Genomic DNA, 15,030 nt, shown 5'->3' with positions numbered 1-15,030 from the left:
CCACATAAACATGACAAGAAAATTTTTATTAATGAAAGATTCAAAGTGATTTCTAACAATGTTAAATAAATGACCATTGAATATGGGTTCGGTTTCGTGGTATCGTGTACCCAATTCGTGTTTCATCGGGAGAGATGGTTAAGCAATTCCAACTTAACACGGGACTTATAAGGAACCTCAAGTTTGGTGTTTGGTAACTCTGTGCCAAGCCTGGTTTTTTCAGAAGCAGAAGCAGAAGCCACTGCTAAGCACTGTAGCGGTAAAAACAGTAGTTTAATGAATCTTTGCAAATACCAACTCCAACCCTCACAGCAAAGAATCGTGATTTGGCCACTATATGCTGTAAAGTTAGTCTGATACTCTGATGACATGATTGGTCATGGTTCTGTGGTTGCATGTGTACTCATCCTCTGAGTGTCCAGCTCCATATTATACTAGTTATATTATTATTATACAATTCTAACTATAAAGCTCAGTTGCCCGCTTTATTGTTCACAAAGTGGAGTGACGTTTTGCCCTTTCTCACGTGTACACATCTCTTGAGAAGAGAGAGAGAGAGCGAAGGGAGCCGAGTGATATGGGTAGAAGAAGTGATCTGGGTAGAAGAAGAAGAAGAAGAAGAAGGGATTTCGAACCGCAAACAAATCGTCTCCATAACTCCATTTCTTCCATAAATCTTTCTCCTCCACTGTTATTCAAGTAGACATGAGTGCATCATTGTCGATTTCGAGCAAATTCATCAGGTAATTTCTATAGCATGGATGGAGTCAAATTTGTTAGCTACATCTTTGAATTCTGTCAGTACCAATAAATATATTAATTTTTGTGTCTGGAACAAGGGACAGAGAGAGAGAGAGAGAGGAAGAAGAGGAGGGGGACGGGAAGCTCTCAGGGAAATCATCAGCCCGGGCAGTCCAACCCGAAGGTAAACTAATTCAATTTCTTGGTGATTGAATCTTAAATTTCCCAATAGGTTGAATTTTGATTCTTTGTTAATTTCTTAATGATTGATCAAGTATTTTGATTGTCTTGGTTCTTCGAATTTTGCATTTTGTAGTTGTTGGTGGCCGGCCAGCAGGCGTGGTGTTTTCGGCAGAGATTCATGACTTTGTAGTTGAGGATAAAGCCAAGTTGTACCCTTCTGTTAAAGATGGTGTATCCATTACTATAATAGAAGCAAGCTCTCATATTTTGGACATGCGAGTAAGGCATATACATTTCTGTAATTGAAGGTATTGGTCAAGTTAACTATTGCAATTGATGTATTGGTTCAGTCAACTGTTATGTGCTCGGTTTGGTCTTACATGTTTGACACGAGTTACAACATTTGCTGAAGACAAGTTCTTTAGAGATGGTATTCAAGTAAAAATAGGTTCTCAAGTTGTAAAAGTAGCAGATCTGTGTTTTTTCCTCTGTTTGGTATTATTGACTTCCTACATCTATTTTTAGCTCTGATAATTTGTTTTGAATGTTTTTTCGGGTCTTTCTTTATTTTATCATATGTCATGTCTGTATTTGGTATTTCAGAATCCTAATATTGATGACTGGATACTTGAGTGATGCAACTATGGCTGAGGATGCCTTAGCTGTTTGGTATGTGATTAATTTCCAAGTACAAGCCTCTCTGAAATTTCTGCAGTCTTTCTTCGATCTACTGTGTTTGGTAATTGGGTTTAATTTTTGCAGCATGACTATAATGATTGGGAGCTCATATTTCCTTTAACCTTCTTTGCGGGGACAGGGTATAGTCTCTTCTATCTCTACCTCTTATGGCTCCTCGTAACTTTCTCCTTTTGTATTATTGGGAAGTGATACATTTCAAAACGGGGATCCCTATTTGAACCTTATAAAAATCTCAGTAGTGAAATGAAGCTTCTGATACCTGCATACAGGACATTTAACTTTGACAATTGATACAAAAGTCCGGAATTGGTCCTATTAAGTTGTTGTTAAATATATATTGGCAAAACTGCCAGTCAACCACTCAAACCTTTTGTTACAAAGCGTGCTATAGTACTTAATTTTACAAGTCTATTTCTGTTTGGGTGGATAGATGAATCGACATTAGTTACCTTAAGGACCATGCCATTCCGGATAACCTTAATTGGACTAAAGTTGTGACCTTTTCTATAATGAAACCTCTCTGTATATCTTGCAAAGAGCAAACATTGAATGCTGGCTTCTGTTTCATGACTTCCATCCATTGTTTTTGTATATAAATGGTGTATGTAATTTTTAATCTCATTGATCTTTTTTGTTGTTTAGTAAATGTTTATGATTTTGAGTGGAAAATACTGGATTCATGAGTTCTTTTTTTTCCTTTGTAGTTATACTGTTTCTGAAACAAATATGACCAAATGAAGGTAACGTTCTGAGATTGATGATTTCCATTTAGATATGAGTTCCATTAGACAATAATATTAAAGATCAATGAACTCTGTTTAGATATGATTTCCATTTAGAGAGTGTGATTACATTCTGAAGAAATTAGACAATAATATTACACATGACAGGAACTTTCGAGGTTCAATTAACTTGCAGTTAGCATTATGGTTGACACCTGAGCATATTTTTCTCTTTATCTACTGATACATTTAAACTCACTATTAAGCTAGATCAAGATCCACGTTACCAATTAAAATGCAGTGCAATTTCATGTCTACGAAAGAGAGAGTACAAAATACATCATGTGCTCCACAACCAAGGAGATTTTAATCCAAATGTGGTTTTCATAAATAGTTTAATGCCAGCTGTTTATAGACCCTATATTTCAATCCTAATTGTATTATGTTCATTACAAAATAAACAAGAGATCATCTATTTTTAGCATAAATTTTTCTGATTGCTTCTCTGGTTCTTTTTTTTTTTTTTTAACAATTGAAACCTAGAACTTTTTTTTTTTTTTGGTTGCCAAAACAAACTCTCTTTGTTTGTTAAATTTGTTACTGTAAGAAGCTAGAAATGAGTTTTTTGCTTAAAGTCTCAAATTTGCTATTGCTTGGTTTATTCTTGAGGTATAGTTGATTCCTTTTTTGTTGCCAAAACAAAAACTCTTTTTTCTTTTGAAGTAGGTGACTTAACGATTTATTTCAGGATTTCATTGTTGTTTTGTTTGGCTTTTGTAGATTTCATGTGAAGGAGTGTAGATCTCACTCCTTTTGCTGTTGTTCCTTTTCTTGCTGCTTTGCACCATCTCAATCACTTATTCTTATTCAAGTGTGCGCTTTTTCCTATTCTCTGGTTGATTTTGATATAGAACATGAATTAACTGTTTTGCATGGCTATAACTGAAGTAGCCAGTTTTGAACTAGCTCCAACTGGAACAATTACCCCGTTTGTACAACTACAATTGGAGCAGTAACTTTTTGAATCTACTCCAGCAGCAAATTTTACTACACTAACTTAGAACTACACTAACTAGCTCTTTGGATATACTCAACCTGCTACTTTTTGAAAAGGAGCAACTAATCTTGTTGTACAACTAGCATTTTTGAATCAGCTTCAATAGCAAATAAAGTCTAAATTGTATGACATTTCGGTATTTCAATGGAATGCAGTAATTTCCCTTTTGTATTTCATAGATCTCATTTTTTTGCAAGCACAAATTCCGCAGCAAAGCGCGGGTAGAATTTCTAGTAATATTGATATATCAACCTGTCCCTAATTTGTTTCATACTTTTTCTTTCAGATACTAATGTTTCTTAATTATCTGTAGTTTTCAGCAGAACTTGGCTGCATATCAGAACCTAACAACACAGTCCATGTATGACAAGCAACTGGATAGCGGAAGGGGTACTCTTCTGATGTGATTCAACAGGAGGTAAGCTGCAAGCTTTGATAAACTTTCTTTCTGAATTTGTATTGGTGGTTAATAGGTTTTATTGGTGTAACTAACTATAACTATGCACATACATACACAAAGATACACAGGTTACATAGTCATATTCATATACATAAACCTACATAATATCAGATGCAAGTAACTAACTATAACTATGCACATACATACAATAAGCTGCACATGTTACATACAGTCATATACACATACATATTACATACATACATACATACTTCTACGAAGTATCAGGTGCAAGTAACTTACTATAGCTATGCACATACATACACAAAGATGCACATGTTACATACATACACATACATCACATACATATTACATACATACACCTACATAGTATCAGGTGCAAGAAATACAGACATTTCACAACCTAACAGAGTCCAAGGAATTGTTTCAATTGTTTAGGAGATGTGTTTGTAATAATCTATACTTCTATTTTACTCCTAAAGTTGAATTTATTCTGGCTTAATCACTGACTCGGAATTGATTTAATACAACTACGCACTGCAAAATTGCTTATGGTAACTCCATGTCTTGAATGATTAGGTCAAGGAGGTGATACTTTCTTTCTATATATTAATGGAACAGGGAAAAGCTACAAGAGAAGTACGCCATCTTTCTTCTTTGGTTTTGTTTATAAATTCCCTAATTATTGCAAGAAATTAAATGTAGATTCTTGAGAAGTCTTATTTGGGATGATTGGATGAATTATTATAGGATCTGGATAGGTGGTGTGAGGAACTCATTAGAGAAGAGTTTGGTGCCAGTTGTAATTTTGATGTGGATGATGCAGTTGGGAAGTTGGAGAAATTGGGAATTGTCTCTCGGTTAAGACTCCCTAAAGCCCTCATTGAACATGGTGATAAATCTTTGATAGTATAAAATGATGATATCATCACTTCTTAAATTTACCATTGTTCCAACTTAATGAGCATGCAAGCCAATAAGAGGGTTAATAGGCTGATTGAGACTGTTCATGATTGCTATTTAACTATTGAAAAAAGTGAGGCCATGAGGAGGGACTCAAACTATCTTTTATTTACTTGCATAGTAAATCGGTGAATTTGATATGTTGCCGTACCTTGATCATCTAGATTATGTAATATTTCTTCTGTAGAGAACTGCTTCTTTTCTCACTTGGAACTTACCTGTGAATTTAGGATTCCGTTGGACGGTATTTCTGCGTTGGGCTGAAACGTGCAAATGAAATAATTGGGACCACCACTGAGGAGCTTGTTATGAGGGCAAAACAAGGCACACAAGGCAGTAGTTCTTGATGCTGTCTTGGGAAGTTGGGCGGCTTCTTTCTTAACTTTACTAGAGGGTGTTTATTTCTTGGGGCAGGTGCTAGACCATCCTCAATCCTCTTTGATGGAAGATTATCCTCAAATATTTCGCTGCTTGTTAATATCTCTAAATCTTTGAGTGTGGCGTTTCTTCCCAATTTTATGTATTTAGAAGTGTGGATGTAGCCGAGCTAGCTAGGTTCCACAATCCAGTTGAAGACTTAAAAGTTATGGTCGTCTACTGTTGATTGTAAGTGGCGATACTTTTCATTTCCCAATAGGTACTGAAGTATTGAAAATTCGTAGCAATCGCATATTGTATGAAGTATGTATTTTGAATGTGGGTGGTCAAGTTGATATCCTGAGAGCAACAGCAACAAGTTGATATTATTATAACTTTGTGGAGTACCTTGAATTAGCTGGTTGGATTCTTGTAAGTTTCAGCGTGGCAGCTGCAGTACAGGGTGTGCTTGTAAATCGAAGAACCATGATTGCATGAAAAGGATAGCCAAATGAATTTAAATCAAGTGGGAAACTATCTTAATCTACATAAAATGGTACTCTGGTGTGTCTTGAGAGAAATATGAACTATAACAACTGTTACGGTAGTGAACTTTCTTTGTAATTTAGAAGTGTGCACGTAACTGAGAAAGCTTAACTGGGTACCGGAATCCAGTTGAAGACTTAACGTGGTTTGTTGTTGATTGTAAATGGTGGTGGTGGTGCTTTTCTTTTCTGATAGTGATCGTCATCCATAATTGTGCCATAAAGTACGTGTTTCGAATGTCGGTGTTGATTTGGGTCATAGACCAACACCAACACCACACCTTGATATTATTATCTCCGAGGCTTGAGCTGTAGCCCTCGTACAGAGCTACTTTGGATGACTACTAAGTTTCCCTGTAGAGAAATCGAGGAATCTTAGATTGCAGACAGAGAGTCAGCCAAATAAGATTTGAGTTGAGTGGGAAAACTGGCCGCCACCACACAAAATCAAACCGGCCATCAGCTGTTTTGGTCCCCATCCTAGTCTAAAATGACTGCAACATACATAACACTACACGACTTGAAATCGATCTACGGCATATACTGGAAATTAGAACAAATGATCATTAATTATAACTCTACAATGATCATTGTCAGGTGAATTTGAGTTATCAAAACCGTTCGAAGTTCCTTTATTTGATTCAATACAATAACTAAAGGATCTCAATTCCGACTATATATAATGCAAAATCCAATGGAGGAAGTTAAAAAAGAAAGGAAACTGCCTGCATTCTTCAAGTAAAACGTCTCCTCTTAAAAATGCTATAGCTAGAATCTTAGTTACCATCATAAATCCTTGATCATGTACTCAAGTATTTAGCTGACTGTTAACAATCTCTAAACCTTTGAGCGAGGCTTTTCTTTAGTAGTTTGGGTGAGTTGTATGTAACTGATCTAGCTGCTACATTCCAGAATCTAGTCAGTTTCAGACTGAAGTATAGTGGCTCAATGTTGACGTACTACTGTTACTCCGCAAGTCGTTGGTATGGCACTTAATTATCTTTCCAATAGTGATTGAAATCACTGCAGAATACGGAGCCTCGCCCCAGGGATAATGGGGTACATGCTGATCAATGAATAAAGAGCAGAGTCACTTCCAAAAAGTGATGGTTCTTGCGTTCTGCCGCAACAAAAAAGAGTGGGGGCAAGAGGTTTGATGGATGATGCCATGGGTTTTAATTTTTAAATAAAGTGACAAGTCTATGGTTGACATAATGTTTGTAATTAAATTGCAATTAGTGAAGTACATATGTGGTGTTGACTATTGACGTAGGTTGTTTAGGTTAATATGAAAGCAACATCAGCACGTTGATTTTATTAGCTTTAAAATTGTACATGGGGTTAGCACCATGAGGCTTTAGCATTGGTACTCGAAGATAGCTACTTAGCTAGTTTGGAATCTTATAATCTTATTCACCGCTCTAGCTGGAGCTGCAGTAAGGAAATCGATCCAAGACATTTTTGTTTTCATCATTCAATAAAGAATGAGGCTATATTACTTTCTCGGACGTGAATTGCAGCCAGCTAAGATTGTTCGGAAGGGACAGCCACATATGAAACCATCAGTTGTTTGATACTTTGTTTGACGAAGTAGCATGCAGGGTAGATTCTCTAATTCTCCATCTACCATATAACGTTGCAATAAATCTCTATGAAGCGAATGAATATGAGGTTTTTTACTGCCAAAATATTTCATAAAACCAGTTTTACATATCATGCTCCTTTTAATTTCTGGTGTGATATGGAAGTGTTAATCACTTAATAGTTAATACTAGCTTTGATTTAGATGCTAACTAGAAATGCTACCCGCACTTTGCTGCGGAATTTATTCTTGTCAACAAATTAGAACAATGAAATACAAAAGAGAAACGCAATGGCGTAGGGTGGATTTATATGAAACCAAGATGTGTTTATATTAAACGAAAAACATGTGTAATAAACAAAATTGTTTAAAAGCTAGTTTACATTGTACAAATCTAGTTTTAGGAGTTGCATTTCACATGTAGCCTTGGTACAAACCATTATATCATAAAAAAAAATGGAGGATTTCATGTCATTACAAAAGATTGCAATGTTGGGTGCAAAAATGGTCTTCATTGCTTCATATAAACCATTGTCTCATCAAAAAATGGTTGTTGTGATTTTACCACAAAGCATTGCCATGTAGGAAGCCAAAAAATATCTGCATGGCTCCATTGTTCTTCTATTGACACTGTTCTAAAGATGGTCGTTCAGTTTTTAATCTTGCTTTGCATGCACTTGATGCGAGTTTGTAGTGTCTTTGCTTACCTTCTGTGCATTTGTATTTTGAAGCATTGAGGAATAGAAAAATGTTGGTTAGTAACAATTATACACTACAAAGAAATGAATAACAATTAAGGGGAAAAAAAAGGTTCAATGCATCATCAGATGTCCAATCAAAGTCTTGTGACTGTCACACTAACAATCAAACTATACTCATTCATACTTATAATACTTATAATTTCAGAAAGATGGAATATCATGAATGCAGTATGCGTACCATTTTAGGGAGATTTCTGGGTTGGGAACCAGCCTTTGGATCAAGCCTCTCCAAGAATAATCTGATTAATAAGACTCCATAAGTAGATAGTCTACTATTTAAGTGAGTTGTGGAACTATGGTCTTGGTTTAAACGATGAAATGAGTGTTGTATAGAGACGCTGGGGCAAGAAGGGAATCATTTTGACAAAACCTCTTTGGTTTTGGCAGAGGACGAAGGCCAAACTGCTTCGCAGTTGCAGTGTGGTTGGCTGCAATTTTGGTGCTCTGGATGCAATAAAATAGAAAGATCTTTGAAGCCTATTTATGTACAGGGTGCATTCGCTGAGCTTCCGTTTCAAGAGATTTAAAGTCTTTTTTCAGTTCTTGACAATTCTCCTGCAATCAATAACAAAACTGTCAATAAACAAATAAATGCCTGCAAACCATAAACTGCCCTCCAAAAATAAAATGCAATATGCTATGCTGAAAGTTCATTCTTCACATAATTTCATAAAATAATGAAAGGTAAGCAACATGATTCCACTGCAGGGTTGACAGGTGTTGCAGACCATCCACGGTGCTTAAATGGTTAAAAGAAATGGTAAAATATCATTGATCTTAAATAGTCATATTGTTTCATCCCACCCAGGATTCCAAACACTAAGCCTGACAAAGATGATCGGGCCGGGATGAAGTAAGTACACCCACCTACTAAAAAGCACCAAACTTAATCAACTTTGAGATCAATGAAATAAACTTTTCATTAATTGTTTCCCACCCAATGGCTCAGATGGTAGTTCAGCTCAAAGAACAACTACAGAGCAGCGATTCTCTATCCTGAGAGGTGTAGACAAAATGCAAATATCATCATTGCCATATAGAGGTCGGGAGAAAAAACAAAACAAAAAGAGGTTAAATTTTTGAAACCATAAACAATTAGGAGTGGCATGTCATGTTCGGAAAGACTGGTAGCCATTTAAGGAATTTCCAGTTGGCCCAACCACCATTAGCCTGTGATGTGACTGCGTAGGGATTTAGCCTTTTAAATTTTCAGTCACAATCCCACCCCCAACCTAAAACAACTTTGAGATCAATAAAATATAAAAAAATATTTCCTTTTTTTTCAGAGAAGCTATAGTCTTCTTTAGATCCCCTGAAACTCAGAGTGGTAACTTTTGTTTTGGTAAAATCTGTGCACTTACTTTCTCCAAGCAAGGTCACTTCACAAATCTTTCTCAATCCTCCATTTCTGGCCTTTCTACTTTCACAGACTCCCAAACCCCACATTAAAACCCTCTCTGAAATTTTCCCAAAACTAATAAGCGTGCACGAATTACAGTCCCAAAAACCTGTCTTTCAGTTATTAATGCCTTCTATGCTTTCTTAAGCAAGCCCAGGTCCCCAGCTGTGAATTTGCAACTACTAACAGGCTTTCAATTTTCATGTATAATTTGTCTTGTGCTAGTGCTACTCAGCATTTATGCAGCTAACAACAATTGAAAAATAAGTTTCAGAAAGAAATTATGATGAACATTATGTGGTGGCATCCTGTGAGTTTTGGTCCAAACCCAATACTATTGCCAGCCTAAGTTTTATACTTTTTTTGGAGTGTCTAAATTCCGCAGTGAGAGTTTTAGATTAGTTATTATGTACTTCAGTTCTAGCTGTGTACCATAACTATACCAGACTCTTCTCAAATGATACGATCTTAGTGTGTTCACAAAGTTTAGAGACTCGGATATGTTAATGATATATTTCTGCATATTTCTATAGAGTTTGATAAGTTTTCTTGGATTTCTATTTATTACCAGTGAGTATGCTTTCTTTTCAGCTGCAATCATAGTACTGTGTTCATATTTGATGACTGAGAGGCTTTACAAAAAGTATACATACTGATAACTTTGGAGCTCTTCTATCCATTGTATATTTTTAGCAGTACCTTTTCTGCTATCACATCAGTGGAATTCAATATAAACCACCCATTTGATATTAGTACAGAAATCAAAGTTTCGCGAGAAGATCACTCCTTCAAAAAGTCCATTAGTCTATTTTCCTTAACCTATGTATAAACAATCCTACAAATCCCAAATAGCCAAAAAAAAAAAAGGAAAAAAAAAAAGAATAAGAATAAGAAGCTCAGGTAGTTCAAAACTCAAAACAAAGCGACAGCAACAACAAAAGAAGCCTTTTTCTTTTTTGGGTGACAACTGAAGAGGCCAAATAAAGCAGCAGTGAAAATCATGGATGAATCACAAAGCTATCTTCTATATCATAAAAATAAACCCAAAAATGTAAAGACATTAGCTTTATATCAAAATTAGCTTGATCAAGTTTTAGAAGTATGTACCTAAAACAACCCAATTCAAACAAAGCAGCAGCAGCAGCACAAACCATAATCCTGCAAAACAACCCGATTCAGCACTCAGCAATATTCAAAGTGAGAAATTCAAAAGTACTATGAATGTCAAAGAAAGCAAGAAAGATGGGCAAGTTATAAGCAACCCTTGTTTCCAGTCCAAACCTCTCTCACTGAGTGTGTCAAACAACTTGATTTTCAGAGGATAGCCCTTACATCCACATATTGACACTCAAAAAATCCCAAACCCGGGAAATCGATTTTTTCGAAGAACCACCACAATTAATCAAACTAATTGATCGATCATCAAGAAAATAACAAAAAGACGAACTTTCTGTATTGATTTCACATGTTTTTGCCTCATTTTATTTATATCGGCTCGTGTCATAGTCTAAAAAAGTAAGACATTCATGAAAGAAAACTCTACTTTTTTATTTCAATTTTATTTCATTATGCTTCATAGTAATGCAATACCCAGAAACATATAGTTAAGGATTCACTAATAGAGATCATGAAGTTTCATATGCAATGGAGGTTGCCTACGGCCTAGTTACAGCCTATACCATATCTCCATGGTCATCTCTGCACAAAACTCCAAGAAATAGAACATTATAGCAAAGAGTGGAAGAGGCACTTTGAAATGGTCGTGGGTTTAGTATGAGAACCTGTCATTTCCTATATACCTTCAGAAACTGGAAGATTACATATCAAATTCTCAATTGTAAGTCACCTATAAAGACTAATACGGATTACTCAATCTGTAGTGAGTTTTTCTTAAAGATGTACCTTAATTACTCTCTCTCTATGTCAAGACTAAAACTTAAAACCATAATCTGACACAACCGAAGAACACTCAAGTCTTATTAAGAAAGATAAAATGTCATCCTATAATCTTCAAGTTTGCACTTTTCCACACCCACAGTAACTTAATAACTATTAGCAAGAAGAACAAAACTAAAAAGTTGATAACTTTTGAAACAATAGCATCAATTACCTTCACCCGTAGATTTTTGGCGTCTGCAGCTCCACCGTTTTCCCCAACCAACCGCCCAGAACCTCTATCTGCAATCAATCAAATACAAATTCCTCAGAAGAACCGAACTTTCGAATCAAACAGTGGACAGCCAAAACCTAATCAACCCCCACTCTCTGTCCATTCAACTCAGAAATGAAAGAACCAATCAAATTAAACAGACCCAGAGTATTTGTGCTCTGAAGCTAAAGCCCCATCAGAACACACACAACTTTCAACTAATCACTTAAAAAGAAAGAAAAACACAACCAAATACCATACCTGTTCCACCACTTGTTTTCAACCCAATCTTCTCTTTCTGCCTGCGACGACTAAAGCCCAGTTGATTTTGGCATCCATATCCTCATCCGGGTCATCCTCCTTATTCCTTCCTTCTAGCACGTTGAAGCTGATATAGTGGTGAGCAACTGAGCACTGTGGTCTCTATTATTCCTCTTCACCTATAAAGATGCTGTTTATAAAAAAATTACACGTGGTTAGTTCTTAGCTTGTGAGGCTTCTTCTGTGCTGGTGAGTAGGGCTGGGCGCGGTGCGGTTCGGGTCGGTTTGGGCCCGAAACCGCAACCACACCGCATTATTCGGTAGGCCTATTTTACAAACCGCAACCGCTTTAAAATGGTTTGGACTGCATTTTCGGTTGCACCGTTTTATCGGTGCGGTGCGGTGCGGTTTGCACCCAAAACCGCATACTAAAAAATGCAACAAAACCTGGAAATTTGCAAACCTGCAGACTTGAAAATAATAGAAAAATCAACTAAAAACTGAAACTTCTACAAACCTCCAGAATCTGCCGAATCAAATGTCAAGTACTTCTGCCTCTTATTCGGGGCATAAATTGGTGATTTCCTGCACTGGAACATCACGTGTGTCCTCATTGCTGTTGTGCCATTGCTTCTGGAGTCGCTTGCATAGGTTTGGGGGCAGTACTTGCACTTTGAACGCCCTGGCTTCATGAAACTCCCATCTGGATTCTTGCATTTCTCGAAATGCTGCCACACAATTGAGCTATTCTTCCGCTTGCTAGTTCCGTCTTGTTGTTCACCTTGTGAGGGAAGTGGTGGACGTGGTGGTACTGGAGCATCACTTTGAACAACTGCAGCACTTGGACTCGGTGCGGGGGTCGTCCCGATGCTAGAGTCTACAGTTCCAACTGGTGTAGATGTCGGAGTTGAGGAAATCCCTTCCATTATCTGCAAGTAGCAATGAAAAACAATGAAATTCAATCAACTCTGCAGCAACCAAAAATCAGAACATCTCAAGGCAAACCTTAAAACTAAACTCACTTAACAAGGTTAAGGTGTGCAAAAAATATTTCCAGGCTGATGAGTTCCAGGCTGATGAGTTCTTGAGACCTAGCCCTGATTAACATGTATAGCGGAATTAATTTCCTCAAACTACCATCTGTAGCTGACTGTCTTAGAATTTGTATGTGTTTATAGATACATTAACAATATATATGATCGATCAATCAGTACCAGGGCAAAATGTTGTGACCAGAAATCCATACAAGTCTTACGATGGTCACTGACCATCCCAAAATCAAACTGGGATGTACCTGAGTTTTCTGAAACTTCAACAATAATCCATGATGCAATACTCAGTTACTCACCATTGGTGCATAAAGCTCACCAACAGAACCTAACACACTTTACAATGCCAAGAGAATACATTTCTAAATTCTAACAAAGAAATGATCAAAAACAGTAATAATAGTCTTCCAGTCTAGAAACCCCATCATAATAATAGTCTTCCACACAGGTGCTATTTCAAAAACAGTAAATACCAAAATCAACCATTTTCCAGAGACGACGACGCCGTTCTGCTCAGAACCTGAGCTTGGTGAAGAACCACCTGTTCTTTCCGGTCTTGAACCTCTCCTCGAACATTGACTTGTTAGGAAACTTACACTTACACAACAATTTCGAGGAGACTCTCAATAGCAAAAGATATAATCAGAATAATTAACCACAACGGAATCATAATCTGGTTTTGAACTGGAAAAAGAAAAAAAAATCGACAGAGACAGAGAAGTGAGAGAACTGAGAAGAGCAGAGAACTCAACCCTTACCGGCGATTCCGTTCTAGCCATGACAGAAGCTCAGTCATGCGAGACCACCGCCACCGCAGGCCCGTAGACAACCGTAACTCCGCCGCTCACGATCGCCGGATCTTCAGGCCTTCTCGATTAGGGTAGCTGTCGTGTCCTCTTTTCGATTAGGTAACTGCCGTGCCTTCTCGATCGCCGGATCGCCGTGCCTTCTCGATCGCCGGATCGCCGTGCCTTCTCGATCGCCGGATCGCCGTGACTTCTCGATCGCCGGATCGCCGTGACTTCTCGATCGCCGGATCGCCGTGCGCCCGTGCCTTCTCGATGGGTGAGTTTCGATTGATACACCTGCGGCCTGCCGGTGGTGGTAGTTGTGAGAGGCTCACACTGTGAGTGTGAGCGATGATGGAGATCGGAGACGGAGAGATTGAAACTGAGGGAAAAAAATGAAAAATGAAAAATGGAGGAACGGCGATAGGGAAAGGCCGAAAGCTAGGGTTAGGGTAAGTTAATGATATTATATATATATATATATAAATCATTAAAAATAATAATTATATATATAATAATAATAATTCGGTCCGGTGCGGTTCAATGCGGTCGGTTCTTACCCATAAACCGAAACCGCACCGCAGTAAAGCGGTTCGGTGCGGTTCACTTCCAAAACGAGGTCGTTTCTATCACAATTCGGTTACCGAACTGGAAAATGCGGTTCGGTTCGGTCGGTGCGGTTTGAAAAACCGCATTCTGCCCAGTCCTACTGGTGAGGACCTCATTTGCTCGTAAAATGTGATGGACATCAACTGAAATAGTAGGTACGAAGATGAGAGAAAATGAATCAGAATACAAAATATAGAGAACAGCAGGATATGGAATATAAATTAAACAGGTTACGAAAGACAGAATTATAGTAGCTAAGTAGCTAAATAATTCAAGTTTTACATAGACAGATGAATATGATAAAGTTGAGTATTTGAAAAGTGTAGATATCTCACTGACATAAGTATCGAAACACATAATGAAGCAGTCTCCGTATGGAGGTTTACAAAAAAGAACAAACTACCAGAATGTATTAAAACCCAGAATTCATCAATCAAATCACAACAGGAGTTCTCATGCTGGTGAAAATAAAATGTTCTAAATAAATTTGTTAAAAAAAAATAAAAAATAAAAAGAACCAAAAGGGGTAGTATATCTCACTCCTTAAGCTTTCCTCAATTCATAACACAAAGGAGTCTATGAACATAGGTTCAAGTTGCACTATATTAGATCAAATGGATGGAAAGCACTTTGTAATTACATAAAATGTTACTAAACAACCTGCATTTTTGAACAAACATATCTCGGAGTTCTCCCAAATGCATATCTTGAGAAAATAATATAAGAATAACCACCTATTCTTGAGAA

The 15,030-nt window shown here is 37.1% G+C and overlaps 1 long non-coding RNA gene and 1 other non-coding gene across 9 annotated transcripts; one reads left to right on the top strand and one right to left on the bottom strand.

Moving 5' to 3' along the window:
- The first annotated feature begins 205 nt into the window (after positions 1-205).
- LOC112190000 lies at positions 206-5,478 on the top strand. Of its 8 annotated transcripts, none has more exons than XR_005805286.1 (10): positions 206-743; positions 846-925; positions 1,058-1,232; positions 1,528-1,593; positions 1,687-1,742; positions 3,558-3,623; positions 3,723-3,820; positions 4,400-4,459; positions 4,571-4,712; positions 5,014-5,478. It is a non-coding gene; the product is annotated as an uncharacterized LOC112190000 (transcript). The 8 variants fall into 8 exon arrangements; XR_005805287.1 differs by having other exon boundaries at positions 207-743; positions 3,582-3,623; XR_002932169.2 differs by lacking the exon at positions 3,558-3,623 and adding an exon at positions 2,328-2,363 and having other exon boundaries at positions 207-743.
- Positions 5,479-7,573: 2,095 nt separating this feature from the next.
- LOC112188996 lies at positions 7,574-12,002 on the bottom strand. The gene is made up of 5 exons (XR_002931678.2): positions 11,838-12,002; positions 11,538-11,605; positions 10,535-10,585; positions 8,207-8,583; positions 7,574-7,977 (listed from the first exon to the last, which is right to left on the bottom strand). It is a non-coding gene; the product is annotated as an uncharacterized LOC112188996 (long non-coding RNA).
- Between the last annotated feature and the right edge of the window lie 3,028 nt (positions 12,003-15,030).

The sequence above is a fragment of the Rosa chinensis genome, chromosome 2, assembly GCF_002994745.2.
Source record: "Rosa chinensis cultivar Old Blush chromosome 2, RchiOBHm-V2, whole genome shotgun sequence".
Classification (NCBI taxonomy): Eukaryota; Viridiplantae; Streptophyta; class Magnoliopsida; order Rosales; family Rosaceae; genus Rosa; species Rosa chinensis.
Note: the sequence above shows the minus strand (reverse complement) of the source record. Positions and strands in the feature narration are given on the sequence as shown.